A 17,015-nucleotide genomic window follows, 5' to 3' on the forward strand; every position below is an offset into this window, starting at 1 on the left:
AATAGCTGTATTCTTTTAGCTCTCACTCCACTGAGGACAGAAGAAAAAGAGAGAGACTCAAGTGATGTATAAGGAAGAGCTCCCTTACCCAACAATGTGCTTCAGAGAAAAGTTATAGAACCATTTGCTTTGGAAGTCTCCAAAAGTACAAACATAGAACTAATCCTTTCAAACGTCCAGAGCGTGGATGACTTGATTTCTCAAGAACCGTTCCAAATTATTCTTTCTTTTTTCCTGAGACAACAGAGCTAGAGACTTTGAAGGTGATGCCCCATACCTCAACCATTGGGCCTGTCTTTTCTTTCCTGCTGCTGGCTCTCCCTCGTAAGAAGTGGGAGAGCTTGATATTCCTAAAGATACAGCCAATACCCATCACCCCAAAAATAGTGCTGGCTGAGTTATGGACCTCTTAAAATTCCCTGCAGTGTGACAGCAAATCCTAGTTCTGATGTCAAATATTTAACAACACACAACACAGCAACACGCTTAAGCTTTAAGTAGAATGATGAAGTTTATGCCGTTCAAACAGAGCCTACTTCCTGTGCAATATCCATGTATTCTCTTTACACTGGTAATACCTTATTTGATTTGCACAATATATTTCTGAGCCTCCTTTAGACGCAGGTTGCTTTCTATTTCATTAACTGATTAAAGATAGCTCTTTGGTGACAAGAAGGATTTCTTTGTGCCCCTCAGCTACACTCTGAGAGCCAGGAGTATTAAAATTAGGACATCATAGCCAAGATAAAGAGCACATTTATTGTAGTCATTGTATTGTAGAGCGTATTGTAGTCCACTCCCAACCTGAGGAGGAATTGTTCCTGACACACGGGGTAGGGAACAGTGTGGTGTGGTAAAAAAGCGTGTGGGGGTGGAGCCAGAACATCTGGGGGTGAAATTCCAGCTCCATTCCTTATTTCCCATGTGGCTTTGGACAAGCCACTTAGCCCCACTAATATTCAGTATTTTCATCAGGAAAATGGGAAGGGTAATTCTACCTCCCTTGCACTGTGAGAGGACTAGATATCAAATACGTGCAGTGCTTGACACTTATTGGATGCTACAAACATGGAAGATGGTGTTATTATTACTATCATGAGAATTAGGAAAGGCAAGAAGTAAGCACAAACTTGCCCAAAGTGAAGTAGAGTAAAAGGAGTCCTAAATCCACGTTCAGGAGAGTGTCTGGCTCAGAAGCTCACAGTGAACTGGTTTGATTTTCTCAAATTAGAAATGGTTCCTGGGAAACAAGTCTTCAGCTTTGTATGGTTCCGCTTTCCTCAGGCACTCTTTTCCTGTCAGCTCATACTCTCGAAAGGATATGACGTCAATCTCAAGAAACCAATGTGCTGGTTACTTTTTAAGTTCTCTAGGCTCTTTAAGGGAATTTTAGTCATCAATAGGCAAGTGGGGGACTTCCAGAGGAAGATGGTAGATTTACTCATTTCATACTGAAATTACAGTTTTAAAAGGAACAAACTTTTGTAAAAGTCATAATCCCACGGGAGCCAACAGACAGGACAGGAAAGAATAGCTCTAAAATATTGGAACCTAGAAATCAGGAGGATGACTGGGAATTGGCAGCAGAACCCCCAAGTTGGCAGTAGTAAAACCCAAAAAGCAGTATCAGGAATTGGTGGCAACAGTTACCTCAGTAAGTGGGGGTGAAGATGAAGCGAAAACAGAAGAATGGTTTGAAAGCTTGCTTTAGAAGCAGTTAGACCCCGAGTCCCCTCCCCCACTCTGCACAGTCAGGTGACTGCCACCCCCTACTCAAGCAGAGGGGTACAGGTTTACTCTGGTCTCTGAACTGGGTGACGCCTGGCACAGCTGAGGAATGACTGCTCACTGATGAGAAATTCCATCAATGAAGATTGCAACCGCCACTTCCCTCTTGGCTTCCACAACAATGTCAACCAATTAAACCAATTAAACAGCCCAGCCTAGAACAAAGTACACAGGCAGCAAGAACCACCAATGCACGCACAACTTCCAATCAGTGTTGCTGTACCCCATTCTTACTATGAACAGCAGCACAAAATCACTGGACAAAAAAATGTCCAACATGAGAAGAGAGAGAGAGCAGAACAAACAAATGGAAAATAACAAAAATAAAAGCAGCTTCAAGAGAACAGATCATGCCAAGATAAAAATTTCAAAGAAATTATCATTAATTTCCTCAGAGACGTAAGACGGCATGTTGCTACAAGACATAAGAAAAGACGCTATCAAAAGGCAATGGTCAGAGAAAAAGAGATCTTAATAATTTTAAAAAGGACAAGAATAAACAACTCAATAGAAGAGCTGGAAATACAATAAAGCAAATATTCCTGTAGCTAGAGAAGGGGGAAAAAATGGAAAACATAAAGAAGAGCTCAGGAAATTAAATGATAGTTTATCCAAAATACTAGCCAGGTGAATAATGGGAGTCGTAGAAATGGAGAAAAAGAAAATGGAATAAAGAAGTTGTCATGCATATAGCACAAGAAAATTCTTCCTAACTGAAGGATTTGGGTATCCAGATTGAAAGGAGCCATCAACCGCCAGGACAATGGATAAAAGTAGATTGCACTACGGCACATGATTGGGCAACTTCAGAATACTGGGGACAATCAAAAGATCTGAAAGAGAAAGAGCGGAGATGGGAGATCCACATGATGGGTTTTGAACTTCTTAACACTACTAGAAACTAGATGACAATGGGCAGTCATACAGAGATGTTCAGTCAAGTGCCATTTTAAACACATCAAAATTTATTGGATGGAGGTAAATCAGGGCTTAGAGGGAAATTTTTAGCTGCAAAACCTAAATGAGAATAGAAACATCTCAAATCAATAATCTAAGCTTCCACCTTAAGAAGCTGGAAACAGAAAAGCAAACTAAACTCAAAGCAAGTAGAAGGAAGGAAATAATTCATATACATACATACATACACACATGCATATATACACACATACACACATATGCACACACACACACAGAGTTAAAAAAAACAGAAATACAAGAATGGTTATAAGTATTTTAAGAGTAAAAGAATTGGAGACAGTGAATATAGAGAACTCTTTTTAAGGAATTTTACTGCAAAAGAGACCAAAGGTATGGGGGTGTGAGGAAATGATGTTGTGAAGGACTTCTTTTAAGATGGGATAGGTAACAGAGTATCCGTCTGCTAATGAAATGATCCAGAAAAGAGTGGGAAAACAATTCTGTAAAAGATGGGAGAATTGCTGAAAGGCAGCAGCCTTCATAGACAGGAGGTGGGAGCTTCTGTGACCACGTGGATGGACTGGCTTAGCTACAGCATGCAGAGTTCATCCACCATGGGGACAGCAGGAAGGTGGAATAAGAGGGAGGAGGTACTAGTGAGTGGGTAGATGTGAGCCCGGATATCTAAGGAAGTTTTCTTCTGACTACTTGAGTTTTTTCAGTGCAACAGGTGAAGCATCAACAGAGAGAGAAGATGAGAAGACGTTGGAAGTGTGGGAAGAATGCTGAAGGTGTGAAAGAGTCTCTTATGAAACCAGGAGAGTAAATAGAGCAGGAAAGTGTAGCATGACTTCGAGGTACCATCAAGTGCCAATTCATGGTTCATAGTCAACAATTTAAAGTGAAACCAGTCAGCAGAGTTATAGGTTAATATCAGAATTTTCTGTGTGTGTGTAAGGAAGATTAACCCTGAGCTAACATCTGTTGCCAATTTTCCTCCTTCTGCTGAGAAAGATTGGCCCTCAGCTAACATTCGTGTCCATCTTCCTTCACCTTGTACGTGGGACGCCACCACAGCATGGCATGATGAGTACGCATAGGTCCACGCCCAGGACCCGAACCGCACAACCCTAGGCCACTGAAGTGGAGCACGCAAACCTTACCACCATGCCACCGGGTCGGCCCCAAAAATGTTTATTTTAAAGTACTTAAGCATTCCTGCTGATTAGTATGAAAAAAAATAAGGAGGAGAAGAAGAGCTAGAGAAAAACAAAGAGGCTCCCAAACATATGTTATGAGTAAATTTTTATACAACAGACTTGACAAATTATTCCTTATCGTTTAGAATCTATAGGAGCTACAGTTTTGAACAAAAAGCTTGTTGAAATGTTTGCCATAGATCGTCAATGACTTTAAGACATCAAAAACAATAGATTTTTGAGATTTGCCCAAGGTATGAATCCTAAAACTCATGTTACTTAAAAATATTTTCCTGAATTATATTTGACTTTGTACAAAATGGTTAATAATATTATTAAACATACTCAATATTTTATATATTAGACATATGAACTTTTAGAAACAGCCAAAAGTTTTCTGTCTTCATGCCTGAGCCATGTATTAATGATAAATTCAACTGTGTTTGGTTTCACTTTCATGTCAAGAAATTTCTCTATCTTGAACACCAGTCTTATGCATCAATGTAATTAAACAAATCTTTATAGGGTGGGAAATCACGACGTTGTCATTGCCAATGGAACCAACAAGGCTCTGAGTGGTTTGGGAACCACAGCCATATGTTCTGTTCACATCCTCCAGTTGTGTGTGCTGAGGAAGTAGTAACAGCAGAGTGTAAAGTAACAGAAATGCCGGCTGTGGGCAGCAAGATTGTGGCCACATTCATAATCCTTCTGCAGCCATAGACAACAACATGGTATATCAGAGATTTTGGAACTGCCTGATCATGTGCTCATATAAGATGGTCAAACAGCAAGGAGTAGTAGCTACTGAATGTCTTCAAAAAAAAAATTTTTTTTAATTGCTTTCCGAAAGAAAGTCTTAACAGCGTACTTTGTGGAGATGAGCATCTACAGCACTGAATTCACTACCAACCAATGGTTCCTTGCAGAGAAAGTGGCGAGGAGGCTGCAGCCTGCCAGGAAGGATAAGTACCGCACGATGACACCAGGGGCAGAGAGCTCAGGTCATGCTGCTCCACCACAGCGGCACAGAAAGCTGAGATGCAGATGGAGATTCAAAGAAGATGCCCCCAAACTGAAAGCCAATTACACAGCTCCACTGCCACATGTCTGGATGCAAGACTTAACAACAAATTTGGCCAAGTGATTGTATAAAATATCATGTGTATGCAAAATTTCTTAAAAATAAAAAAATGTATATTATTCATTCAGTATTTTTCTCCAATTGGACAAAAAGCTTAAATTTGGGCAACTGCTTCAATGAGATTGCATAATTACCAATGTTTGAATCTTCAAAGGCAAATGTGCAGAGTAGGTACGTTTTCCTGTAGTTGGTTACAATTCCGAAGAAGAGAACATTCCATCGCTTAGTGGAAACCTGACCGTCAGCAGCAAACATCAAGTCCCCACACACCTGAGCTGAAAATAAGCATCTCCTTAGTAGGCAAAGTGCAGCCTGAGGCCCATTAGCAGGCCAGGGCTAAGTTGTTTGGGTATAAAGTAATGTTCCTGTACCACGATGTTGAAATTTTTAAATTATATGATGAAAATTTTAATATAGAATTGTAGGAATCATTAAGTTTATCAACCTCATTTTGGATTTACTTCGATATTCCTAAAATTCATTTTTGATAGTTACATTTGCCTTTGCTCTCAATCTACTGACTATTGACCTTAATAGTCAATCTCTCAGCATTTGATCAGAATAAATTTGGTGCTCCTTCACTCTCTATATAAAGAAACCATGGGTGCATTACATAGGTACAACATGAGAAGAGGATAGACCAACAGGTTGAGCATGGCTTTCTCTAGCTGCCAGTAAATTATTTTCTTCTTACATGTTTTCTGTTTCCCAATTTCTTCAAAAAATATATATGGATGCTTAGGGAAAAAAAAGAAAAGATGTTCTTTTTGCAAAAATAGCAGTATGTATGAATATCCTTAAAATGCAGGCTTTGACAATTCTGCTTTTGCATTTTATTACAAAAGTGTTGGCTGAGATTATTTTTGACATTGTGACAGAGCTGCACAAATTCCAACTTTTGGAGTTCACTTTGGGGTTCTATAAGGATTTTAAATAGGCCTATTTCTGCTTGTTCTTCACCGGGAATCTGTGAGTTGAGATCGAGTATTCAGATAATTAACAATCTAACAACTGTAAACAGGGGACCTGGAAATTTATATCTTATTCCAAAGATAGGTTTAGGACGCTTGGCAATCCTAGCCTGAGACAAAAGAATCAAAACTGAAATGCTGAGTGTGAAATTGAGGTCAATTAGAACATCCTTCAACCTAAACTTCCCCCATATAACCAACTCCAACCAGAAAATTTGTTTCTGAAAAAAACGGTTTTCTTTTAAAAATACACAATTCTCCGGGCCAGCCCCAGTGTCCTAGTGGTTAAGTTCAGCACATTCCACTTAGGTGGCCCAGATTTGGTTCCAGGGCACAGACCTACACCACTTGTCTGTCAGTGGCCATTGTGTGGCAGTGACTCACACACAAAAACAGGAAGATTGGCAATAGATGTTAGCACAGGGTGAATCTTCCTCAGCAAAAAACCAAAAAGCACACAATTCTAAAATACACAGAAAATAACAATGCTACCTATATCACAGAACACGTAAAACATAAAATCCAAATGAATTCAGCATTTAAAGGTATAAAAGAAAATAGAAAAAGAATACATTTTTGGTCTTGGAGTAGAAAATATTTTTTTAAGCAGGACAGAAAACTCAAAATTTATAAAGGAAATATAGGAACTGTAAAACTTTTGTTGCACAATGTACAAGTCTATCTATTGCAGAAACATTCATAACAGTAGAAAAATAGAATACAAACTGAATGTCCATCAATAGACAAATTATAATAGCCATAGAATGGAATATTATGCACCCATTAAAAAAAATGAGGTATATCTGAATATCCTAACATAGAAAGTGCTGCAAAATATATTATCAGGTTAAAAAAGTTTCAGAAAAATGTATATAGTATAAATTTGTTTTAATAAGAAGGTATGGAAGTATGTAGATATGAATGAGTCTACATGTAACAAGAATACTATTTTGCAAATAGTAAACATAGAGTCTTTATTTCCTCTATAAATTATATTACCCTATAGTCCTATCATCCTGTGGTCCCAGGGAAGGAGGTCAAATGCTCCCTCCATATGGAAGAAGATATAACGGGATCATACAGAAAGAGGAAAAAAGAGGAAGTTTTTCATCTTCCAGAAGTGGAGCAAAGAGATCAGAACTCAAAGGGATGCATGGAAAATCCAGGTAAATATGACCGGCTCTGAGAACACTAGGGCTAATGGTAGATTTAGAAATGACTTTGGCAAGGAGAGGTGTTCAGAAAGATAGCCTTAATCCACACATAGCACAGCGTGCAGAAGATTCAGAAGTTCCCACCTGCCAGGGAGGCAAGGGCATGCCAAGACGGCCTATGAAACGGCAGGGACCTGGGGTCAGCAAGCAGAAGCCACAAAGATCAGCTACGTCGGGTCCAGGGGTAATGGTGGGGGTCCAAGGTCAGCAACAATGGAGGCTGATGATACCAAAGACCAGGTGACACTTGTTATGTCACTGATGGTTTAGTGAAGACAGAGGTTAATACCCAGGGAGAAGCAGAAGAACATCTCAACTGGAGACCAGCAAGAAATGAGATGATAGCATGTGGATCTTGCCTCCTTTACTCCCCATCCCGCCCCCTAGACACACTCACACAATGCACTTCTCCCATTGCATGAGATAAGTCACTTTCCTCCACCCAGATGCCCTGTTGAGGAGAAATCAGAAGAGAGAGATCTCAAAAGACTGAGCTAACCTGAAATAGGCTTAACTGGAAGAAACTGAGCCAATGTACATTGTCAAATAGACATTCCAACACCACCACCCATTTCTAGCCAAGTATAGAAGGTATAAATTTTTAGCACAGTATGAGTTGTAGAACGCTACATTTTCACTGAAATACAGAAGAAATTTGAAAGTTATTTTGAAGATTAAATGCACTTGACTTAAGGTGGATATCAAGGTATGAGGAAAAGGGAGAAGTCAAATATGATGCCAAGACATCCGCCTTGCTTGCTGGGTGGGAGATAATACCATTAACTAAGCTGAAAGGCAAGGAGAACACACCTGGGATGGACTTATGGGAAAAAAGAATGAATCTGATTTTTAATCTGTTGAATCTGAAGGGCCTCTGGGACATCCTAGTAAAGAAGTCCAAGAGGCAGTTGGAAATTCTGATTCAGAAAAAAGTTTTGGAAGTGTTCAAGGTGCAGAGCAAATCCGATGTTAATGGGAAGGGATGAGATCACTCAGGAAAGCAAAGCAGAATAACTATGCTCTGATAGCTGACTCCACATAGTGAAGCTCCAATTGGGCTGTATCTTCATCTCGATCGTGAAGTCCAAGAGGGTGAAGAATTTATCTTCAAGATCTCTGTGACATTGTGATTTATAATAAGAAATATACACTTGGTCTTCGTTCTGGTTTCTGGCATAGAGCTTTTAAAACCCTTGGAATTTCCTAAGCTACAAAGTTCTTTTGTTATGTTAATGCAGCAACCTAAGGATGGGGGCTGGTAACCAGCGGAGCCATCCACGTGATTAGAGAGTTGGAACTTTCAGTCCCACCACCTCCAGGAGGAGGGAGGAGCTGAAGATTGAGTTCAGTCACCAATGAACAATGATTTGATCAATCAAGCCCACCTAATGAAGCCTCCATAAAAACCAGAAAGGATCGGATTTAGAGAGCTTCCAGGTTGGTGAACACGTGGAGGTGTTGGGAGAGGTCACGGAAGCTCCTCACCCTTTCCCCATACCTTGCCCTAAGCATCTCTTCCATCTGGCTGTCCCTGAGTTACAGCCCTTTATAATAAACCAGAGGTCTAGTAAGTAAAGTGTTTCTCTGAGTTCTATGAGCCTCTCTAGCAAATTAATCAAACCCAAGGAGGGAGTCGTTGGACCTTCCAGTCTATAGCTTGTCGGTCAGAAGCCCAGGTGACAACCTGGACTTAACATTTGGCATCTGAAGTGCTAAGGGGCAGTCTTATAGAACTGGATTCAACACGTGGAGTCTGACGCTATCTCCAGGTAGATAGTGTCAGAATTGAGTTGAATTGTAGGACACCCAGCTGATGTCAGAGAATTGCATGTTGGAGGGGAAAACCCACACACTGGAATTTGGTGCAGAAGCCTTAATCTCCAAATCCCCTCAGACTTTGCTGACTATGGGAAAACGGTCAGTAGATACCCAAGACTGAGCTATTTAGTACTTCCTTTCTTGGTGGGTAGTAAGCAATGAGTACAAGTGGCCCCTCTTTTCAGAGTAAAAATGATCTCTGTGGGGCAGAAATAGTTGCTCTCTTTATGTACCTTCCCTTACGGTGGTGAGGGACCTGGCTACTGTGGGAAACAATGTCTGGAGATCTTGGGTTGTGTGCAGGTGTGAACCAAGGTCTTCCCTGAAAGTCAGGGGTCCTGAGCTATAGTCCAACTCTTCCTGAATGAGTCATTCACTCCTCCTTATTCTTCAGTTCCCTCCCCCCTCCCGCCACACATATATAGAAGCAGAATACTTCTGGTTTGTCTTAGTCAATATGCTGTGAATGCTTTAAAGGTATCATCCATAAATATCCTGGAGATTCATCTTAACCCACTCCATGGAAGTAGGGAAGGCTACTAGGTGCAGATTCTGTCTTGGATCACTGTTTATTTAACTCTTCAGAAAGCAGTAGATACAAGGAGATACCAGAGTGTATCTTCAGAAATAAAATGTAAGCGGGATTCAAGCTAAAACAGTCCTACACTCCTTTTAATTTAGTTATACAGAACAATTCACATTTCTCCCAAACTTCCTGCTCCCAAAAGCCTTTGCACATGCTGTTCCCTCTGGCTGAAAGACCCTTAGGTTTCTTCTTCTCCTGGCAAACTCTAACTCATTCTTCAGAGCCCAGCTCAAAGTTTCTCCCTTCTGGGAAGGCTTCCTTGGGCAGAGTTGGAGATCTGTGACACAGTGCTTCACTTCCAGGACTTTCTACATTACATTATCACCTGTTCATATTTTTCCCCCATCTGGACTTTGAACTCTTCAAGACTGGGACCATGTCATTCATTTTTTTAAACCCAGAACCCGAATATGAAAAATGAATACACGTTGTTCACAGAAGGTGCTCAATAGTTTTATTTACACCTCTGATCCTTTGCACCTGGTCTGTGGTCTGACGCTTTGGAATAAACTCACACAAGAAAGAAAGAATGAACCTAGGCACGAGCCAGACAACTCACCAGCTGGAACCTCTATCTTTTTATGGGCAAAAATATAAAATACTATGCTATAAAGACTGCAATGCAAATTTTTGGCAGGTCCAAGCACAACCCTAAGTTTCCAGAGAAGCATCTCTAATAGTCCTCCACGTGGTGAATCTTCTGAGTGTTTGAAGACAATAGAAGGATGTTTCTGGCTTTATCTGATAGTAAAGTTGTCATAATGCATTCTGACATTTTTTAAATGTATTCAAAGCTGATGAAACGGAGATTTTAGATTTTGGCATTGGAAAAAGGCCTTGAATTTCAGCCAGAGGATTCCCAAGAGAAATAAAAGTAGTTTATATTGAAAACTGGGTAGGAAAATGTATTGGACATTCAAGAGCTATTTCAAGGTCCACAATCATTGACTCCACTGTCAGAGGGCTAAAACATCTCTACAGCGACTCTACAGGTTATGGTTCATTACAGTGTTGTGTCAGAACAGCTGTTCTCAACCACCATGTCATGATGGATTGCACTGGAAACAACTGAGAGGTGGATGCAAATAAAGAGTATGAACATTTGTGAATGATAGTTTATATATAAAATTACTGTAGATTCAAGACATTCCCTATCAATCCATTATCATTACGATTTCTTGGCATCTGTTGTTTTTTTCTGAGTTGAGATGAAAAGTTATAGGCAATTCTGTAGGAAATAATTGTAAACTGCCATTTACCTTGTCTGTATTGTAGTCCATAGTGAATAAGTACCACTAGCTTTAATGGGAATTATGAATTATTTCACTGTTTCATTTCTCCACAAATTTGGGGTACGGAGGAGATTTTTCAAAATCTAAGTATTCTCATGAGAATATGGTACATCTATGAATGCTAATTAGCATGCATTAAGACAGAAAAATGTACTTCCTAGTTCTAGAATGCCTATCAAATTAATGAAAATAATGATACGAAGAAGCAAAGTCTAAACCTCCTTTGTCCAATACTCTTCACCTCATTCCAGGTTTCTAATGTTTCAGGATTGGAAGGAGAATCATCTTGAGGGAGGGTGTCTAAACTCTGTTCCAGCGAAGAACAGAACTGCTAACTCTAGAAAGTTCCCCTCCTCTCCCAAGAGGAAGACGATTTGTGGTCGTGCTTCAGGAATTATAGACAAGAGTGAGTAGAAACTTCATAGGTATTTATAGAGAAGCTTGATAGGTGTGTGACTCTCTAAACATTTCCCATTCTCCTGAAAAAAAAAATAACAAAGGCAAAAAATTTTGATATGCTGGGAAGATGGGGTTGGAGGGGAATTTTACCCTTTTATTTTTCATAAATGGTATTTTGAAGTTATTTACGTGATTAAAAGATCACAGTTATAATTTTAGAAATTTCCCTTCTCACTCTTTGTGGGTCTCGCTCTTCGTCCTCTTCCATCTTTGCTGTCTTCGCTGTCTTCATATTGCTATTCTCGTCATCACTCATCCCTTCCCCTTCAGTCCATCTCTTCTGCTCCTGGTCTGAATTTAACATAAGCCCAGGTCATACCTCTCTGCTCTTCATTTTCAATCACCTCACCTTCCTGTGCTCCTTTTCGCCCTTTAACTCCCGTACCTTCTACAAAATCCTTGAGGTCAACATCAAGATTGAAGAGGCAAGAGATAATGAGTTTTAAGTGTCAAATGTTCTGAGAAAAAGCACTTTAAAGATGTATTCTGACTCAAACTCTTCTTTTCTTGATATATTTCTACTGTCATAAGAAGTTACAATTCCAGAGAATTAGAAATCTATTTTAATCCAGGTCACCAAGCTTTAGGAAACACTAGAAGATGTCAACATAGGCTTTTGAGAACACAATAAATATATTCAGTTGAAGACAAATGTTTCCACACTTTTCCCTGATCTTCAATTACTTATGATTACCCACTTAATATGAATTTATGTTTTCACTGAAGTTTCACTGTGGAACATCCAGCTTCCTTTCATATTGAAAAAGTAGGCATTTATCAATCATCTGCTATATACATGACATAGTGCAAAGCACCGAGAGATTTTAAAAAATCAGAAAATGTGTAATCTCAGAGTTCTGAGTCTAATAAGAAAGGCACATCTGTAAACATATAAGCAGTACAATGTGACCCGTGCATAACCCGACATCTCCCAAAACAATGAGTGAGCCATGGCAGGCAGCTGGGGAACAGAGGATCAATCAGATTTGACCCCGCCCTTGAGGAATTTACAGTCTAGCAAAGAAGAAAAGATACATACATTAAAAATAAAACAGATTATAAAATGAAAATCTTGCTGAAAATTTAAAGAAAAGGGGCTATGAAATTTTGGAAGGGAAAACTTTTCTTTTCATCTGAGGGAAATCATAGAGATAATGGTACGTGAGCTGGACCTTGAAAACATATTAATGGGAACTCTCTGTACTTTCCACTCAATTTTGCTGTGAACCTAAAACTGCTCTAAAGAATAAAGTTTATTAATTTAAAAACACAGCATTAGAAATGCACATGTATAAATGGAAAATAAGAGCATTTAGGAGGAACCTAGTGCCAGGGAACACCAACATCTCAGGTCACAGCCTAGGAAAAGAGAGTCCACAATGGAGAGGAAGAAGAGGCAGACAGAGGGTATGAGAGGAAGTGGGAGTACAGCAGGAGTCAATGAATTAGAGCGTGTCCAGTAGGAAGGTGGTTTTCTGGTTAGCTATTGCTATGTAACATGCATAGTAGCTTAAAACAATAGCTATTTTATTACGTCTCTTCCACTTTGTGGGGCTGGAACAAAAGCAGGTTTTGGCTGGGCAATGCTTCTCTCCCATGTAGTACTGATGGAAAGCACTCATTGGTATTCAGCTGGAGGTTGGACTGGTCTGGACAGACCAGGACAGCCTCATTTGTGTGTTTGATGTCCAGGTGGGACGAGCTGGAATGTTGGGCTCACCTGAGCCCCTCTCCTTCTCCATGTATTTTCAGGGCTTCTCCATACAGTTTTAACATCGCGAAAGTCGTATTTCTTACATGGTGGCTCAAGGCTCCGAGAGTAAGTGTTCCAAGTGTCAGGTTGGCACAGCATCACTTCCATCATATTCTATTTGTCAAAGCAGTCACAGAGCCTGCCCAGATTCACAGGGAGGGGACAGAGGGACTCTGATGTCTTGTTGGGAGAAGTGTCAAAGGATTCTTGAGCCTCTTCAATCTCCCAAAGAAGGCATGATTCACAGTGACACATGCAGCACAGAGAGAACTAAGATAAGAGCTGGGAAATGGACATTGGATTTGACAATACCAAGTTCAACGTGAACCATACTGAGGTCAGTTCAGTGCAGCAGTTGAGGCAGAAGGCAAATTCGAGTGTTTGAGAAAAGAATTGAAGATTATCATTCTTCAGAGATCTTAATGGAAGGGAAAGGACACATTGAACTGAAGCCAGAGGAAGAGGCCAGAGGAAGAGAGAGTTGTTTCAGGAAGGAAAAACAAAACAAAACACTGATAGGTTGAAAGGAAGGAATCAGAGAAGGAAGGATCAGCTGAAAACCCAGGATGGAGAAGAGAGAAAGGAGATCCTAGAAGAATTAAAAAGGAAAGGGTTTGGAAGTTTATCCCTGAGTGAGAGAAGAAATGTTTCAACTTCTGAGCGAGGAAAGGAAGGAAGATCAATATCTCTATAGGTGATTTTGTACATCAAGGGTCAGGAAGTGTATACCTATGTCCTCAAAGCAGATTCTTTCCTCTCTCCCTTCTCCTTCCACCCACAGGAGCACCATCTATTGGCTGATAGAAGCTGAAGAAGTTTGCCTGGCTTCCACCCTGCAGAACTGCTGTCTTCCGCAATTCAGTTGGTCATGGTTGAGCGCCATATTGGACATTCCTCAGCCGCCTGTGGCTTTGTGTGGGGCAGTTGGAGAAGATCTCTTTTGCAGACCTTTCCTGTAAGTACAGTTTCAGGTTCTCCCGATCATAGTTATGCTCAACCAGTTTCTAGAGCATCCTAATCAGGCATCTACGTGGCATAGGGAAAAGGATACAGAAACCTCCTTTTAAAACATTGTTCACACTAGAGCTTGCTAAGCAAGGTGCCAAAGCATACTGACGCACAGCAAATGGATTATAGATGTGCTGCGCAATTCTAAGCCCTCGGCTCTCAAGGCAGCTCGACTGGCTGGTCCCCAAGCCCGTCACCTCCATCCATAAGCAGCCTCCTCTGAGGATCCTCTGAGGGTGGAAGGAGCCTGAGCAGAATCTGACACATCTTAGAAGTGCCTGCAGGGGACAAGCAAAATGACAGCTATCTGGCACACGCTGCTCCACCACTCACTAAGCATGGCCAAAAAAGTGTTCTATTGCCTGGATATTGATTTTAGGAGCCAGCTCTCTATACTATTTCAAAATAATAAAGCTGTTTTGCAGAATGTGCCTGCCTTCTTAGAGCAGTCACTTGGAACACATCAATATCAATGGACGGATGTGTCTGACGTACATGATGACAACAGTTCAAGCTGCTGCCTGCCCAGTGCCTGCAGGAATGCCCATTGGCCTCACCGCCATCCTCCACTCTAGCGCCGCTGGCTGGAACACGCCTTAGGAGCCTTTCACATAAGCTCCTCCCGCAGCTCCACTTGCCCCTTGTTTCAGGAGGTTGGATGGGAGCTCTTGGCAGGCACTAGGCTCGCCAGCTTAACTCTCTGTCTTCACCTATGTCAGATACATCTGCCCATTTGCTAACAACTGGGCGCCAAACTGACCGCTCTACCAACGCAAGCACATTCTGCCAAACGTAGCTTTATTATTACGCTGAAATATGTGATAGGAAAAAGTTTTACAGAAATCACATTATCATTAAAAAAAAATCTCAACATTGCATTTATAAGTGGAAGATAAGGAAAAATTATTTCCAATATAATTCAGGTGTGACAAATTTTTTTAATAATTGTAAAGAATGGTTTAAAATTTTTATCGTTTTTTTGGTGGGAAGAGAGTCTATTGTCAAAGTTGACCATAAATCTGTTGAAGAGACTATTATTAAAATGTCTTCATCACAAATTACATATAGCCTTTTCAACTATAACACCTAATAAAAATTTACAGTTGTGAATGTCAAGTTTGAGGTTCTCATTAAAAGTTTTGAAAGTATTTTATTTTTTGGTTTTATATTTAATATCTTTCCTAATACCTTGTAGCATTTTTTCCTTCTCACAATCATTTAGCATAAAAGATAGTGACTCTCCCCCCAGCTTCATATAGACACTTTCAAATCCCCTTCAGTTCACTCCTGTGTGCTGGACAAATACCATGTTCTGTGTGTGCCACGACAATGAGAAGGCTGACAGGCACTGATTCACACTGACACGAACTGAACATATGATTTGCAGAAAATACACAAATGGGGACCATTTGAAAGGATATGGATGTCTTCATCAGAGCATTCCAGGAAAAGACACACCCTCCTCTCGCAGCTGTTTGCAAGTGAAAGAGAAGTCCGGAGATTCACAGAGTAACCTGATCCTGGAATTCCTCTTCCTCCTAATTCCTAAATAATTCCTAAAAGATAAAGAGAATAATTGCATTCTCTTCTAATTCTTTCTGGTCTTTTAGGTACGACCAGGAGACGAAATTAATGTATTATGTGCTTATCTAATACACAGTACCCAAATATGTGTCCTGGGAATAATGAACAAGAAACTATACTCTAGACACTGGTACGTGGAACCAACCGCAAGTGTCAAGAAGTCCCAGAGGGGGCTCAGAATGGTCCAAAATGGACAAGGTTCCCCAGAAAGAGGTTTGACCGTGTTGCAAGCAGCTTTACACAGAGGGTGAGGGCGGTGCAAGCCCAAATAAACCGAGCCCTGATGCAAGAGAGCAACTTAAAATGCGGCTCACGGCCAACGAAACATCTCCAATGCAACTCACAGGACAAGAGCCCAGGCCAGAGTCAACAGGGAAGCCTTAGATGTTGGCCCATATAATTTTTTGTGACTCCAAGATCAAATAAATAGATAATAGGCAGTAACTGACTTCATTTGGAGCCGTTTAAAATGCCTGCCTCCTTCAGCAGTCACATGGCGCATCCAAAACACAGATAGGACCTGACAAGCAGGCAGTTAGGAGACGGCACCGGGAGCTAAGCTGTTGGTAGGAAGACACTTGAGAAAGGGAAAGAAAAACGCGTGGCAGCAGTTGCCTGAAATCCCCAAAGCTTTCTCCATTAATGCCTGTTTGAAAATGCTGAGAGCGTTTCTGTGAACTATTAAGAGTAGGCAGAGTTACCTAATGAGGCTGTTAAATTCATTAGCTGTGTGCTTGATCTCTCTCAGCTTCCAGCGTGCATTGGAACAAGTGCTAGGATGTTGGGTCTGTCAGAGGTCATAATCAATAGCAATGTGGTCACTCCGTCTTGAGCCACCGCGAAAGGCTCAAGGCTCTTCCTAAACCATTTCTTTGAAAATAGGAACGGATTAATCACTGCCATTTGCATCTGTAGCTATGCAAGCTATGATAATGACATGCTGTAATGAAACCCAAGCCTCGGGCTATAAGCTGATGACCTGAGGGGCTGAGGGAGGACCTTCTCCACCTGTGCATGGAGATTTCACAAGTCCAAAAGTGTGTTAGAAAAGATGGGGAATTGTTCATAATTTCGGGCAAATTCTTAACTGTAGACAAGCTATGCTGGATCTTATATTCATAACTCTCAGGAACTTTGACGTGCCAGAGTTTCTTAATCTACATATTGCCAAATACTCACAGCATTTATTTGAGTGAAATCCTGTTTAATCATGATTGGATCCCAAGGAATTTGTAAGATCTCAACAAATTTATAATATATGTGTCTAGGGCACCTCGATTC

This window comes from Equus quagga, chromosome 12 (genome assembly GCF_021613505.1).
Source record: "Equus quagga isolate Etosha38 chromosome 12, UCLA_HA_Equagga_1.0, whole genome shotgun sequence".
In the NCBI taxonomy this organism is placed as follows: domain Eukaryota; kingdom Metazoa; phylum Chordata; class Mammalia; order Perissodactyla; family Equidae; genus Equus; species Equus quagga.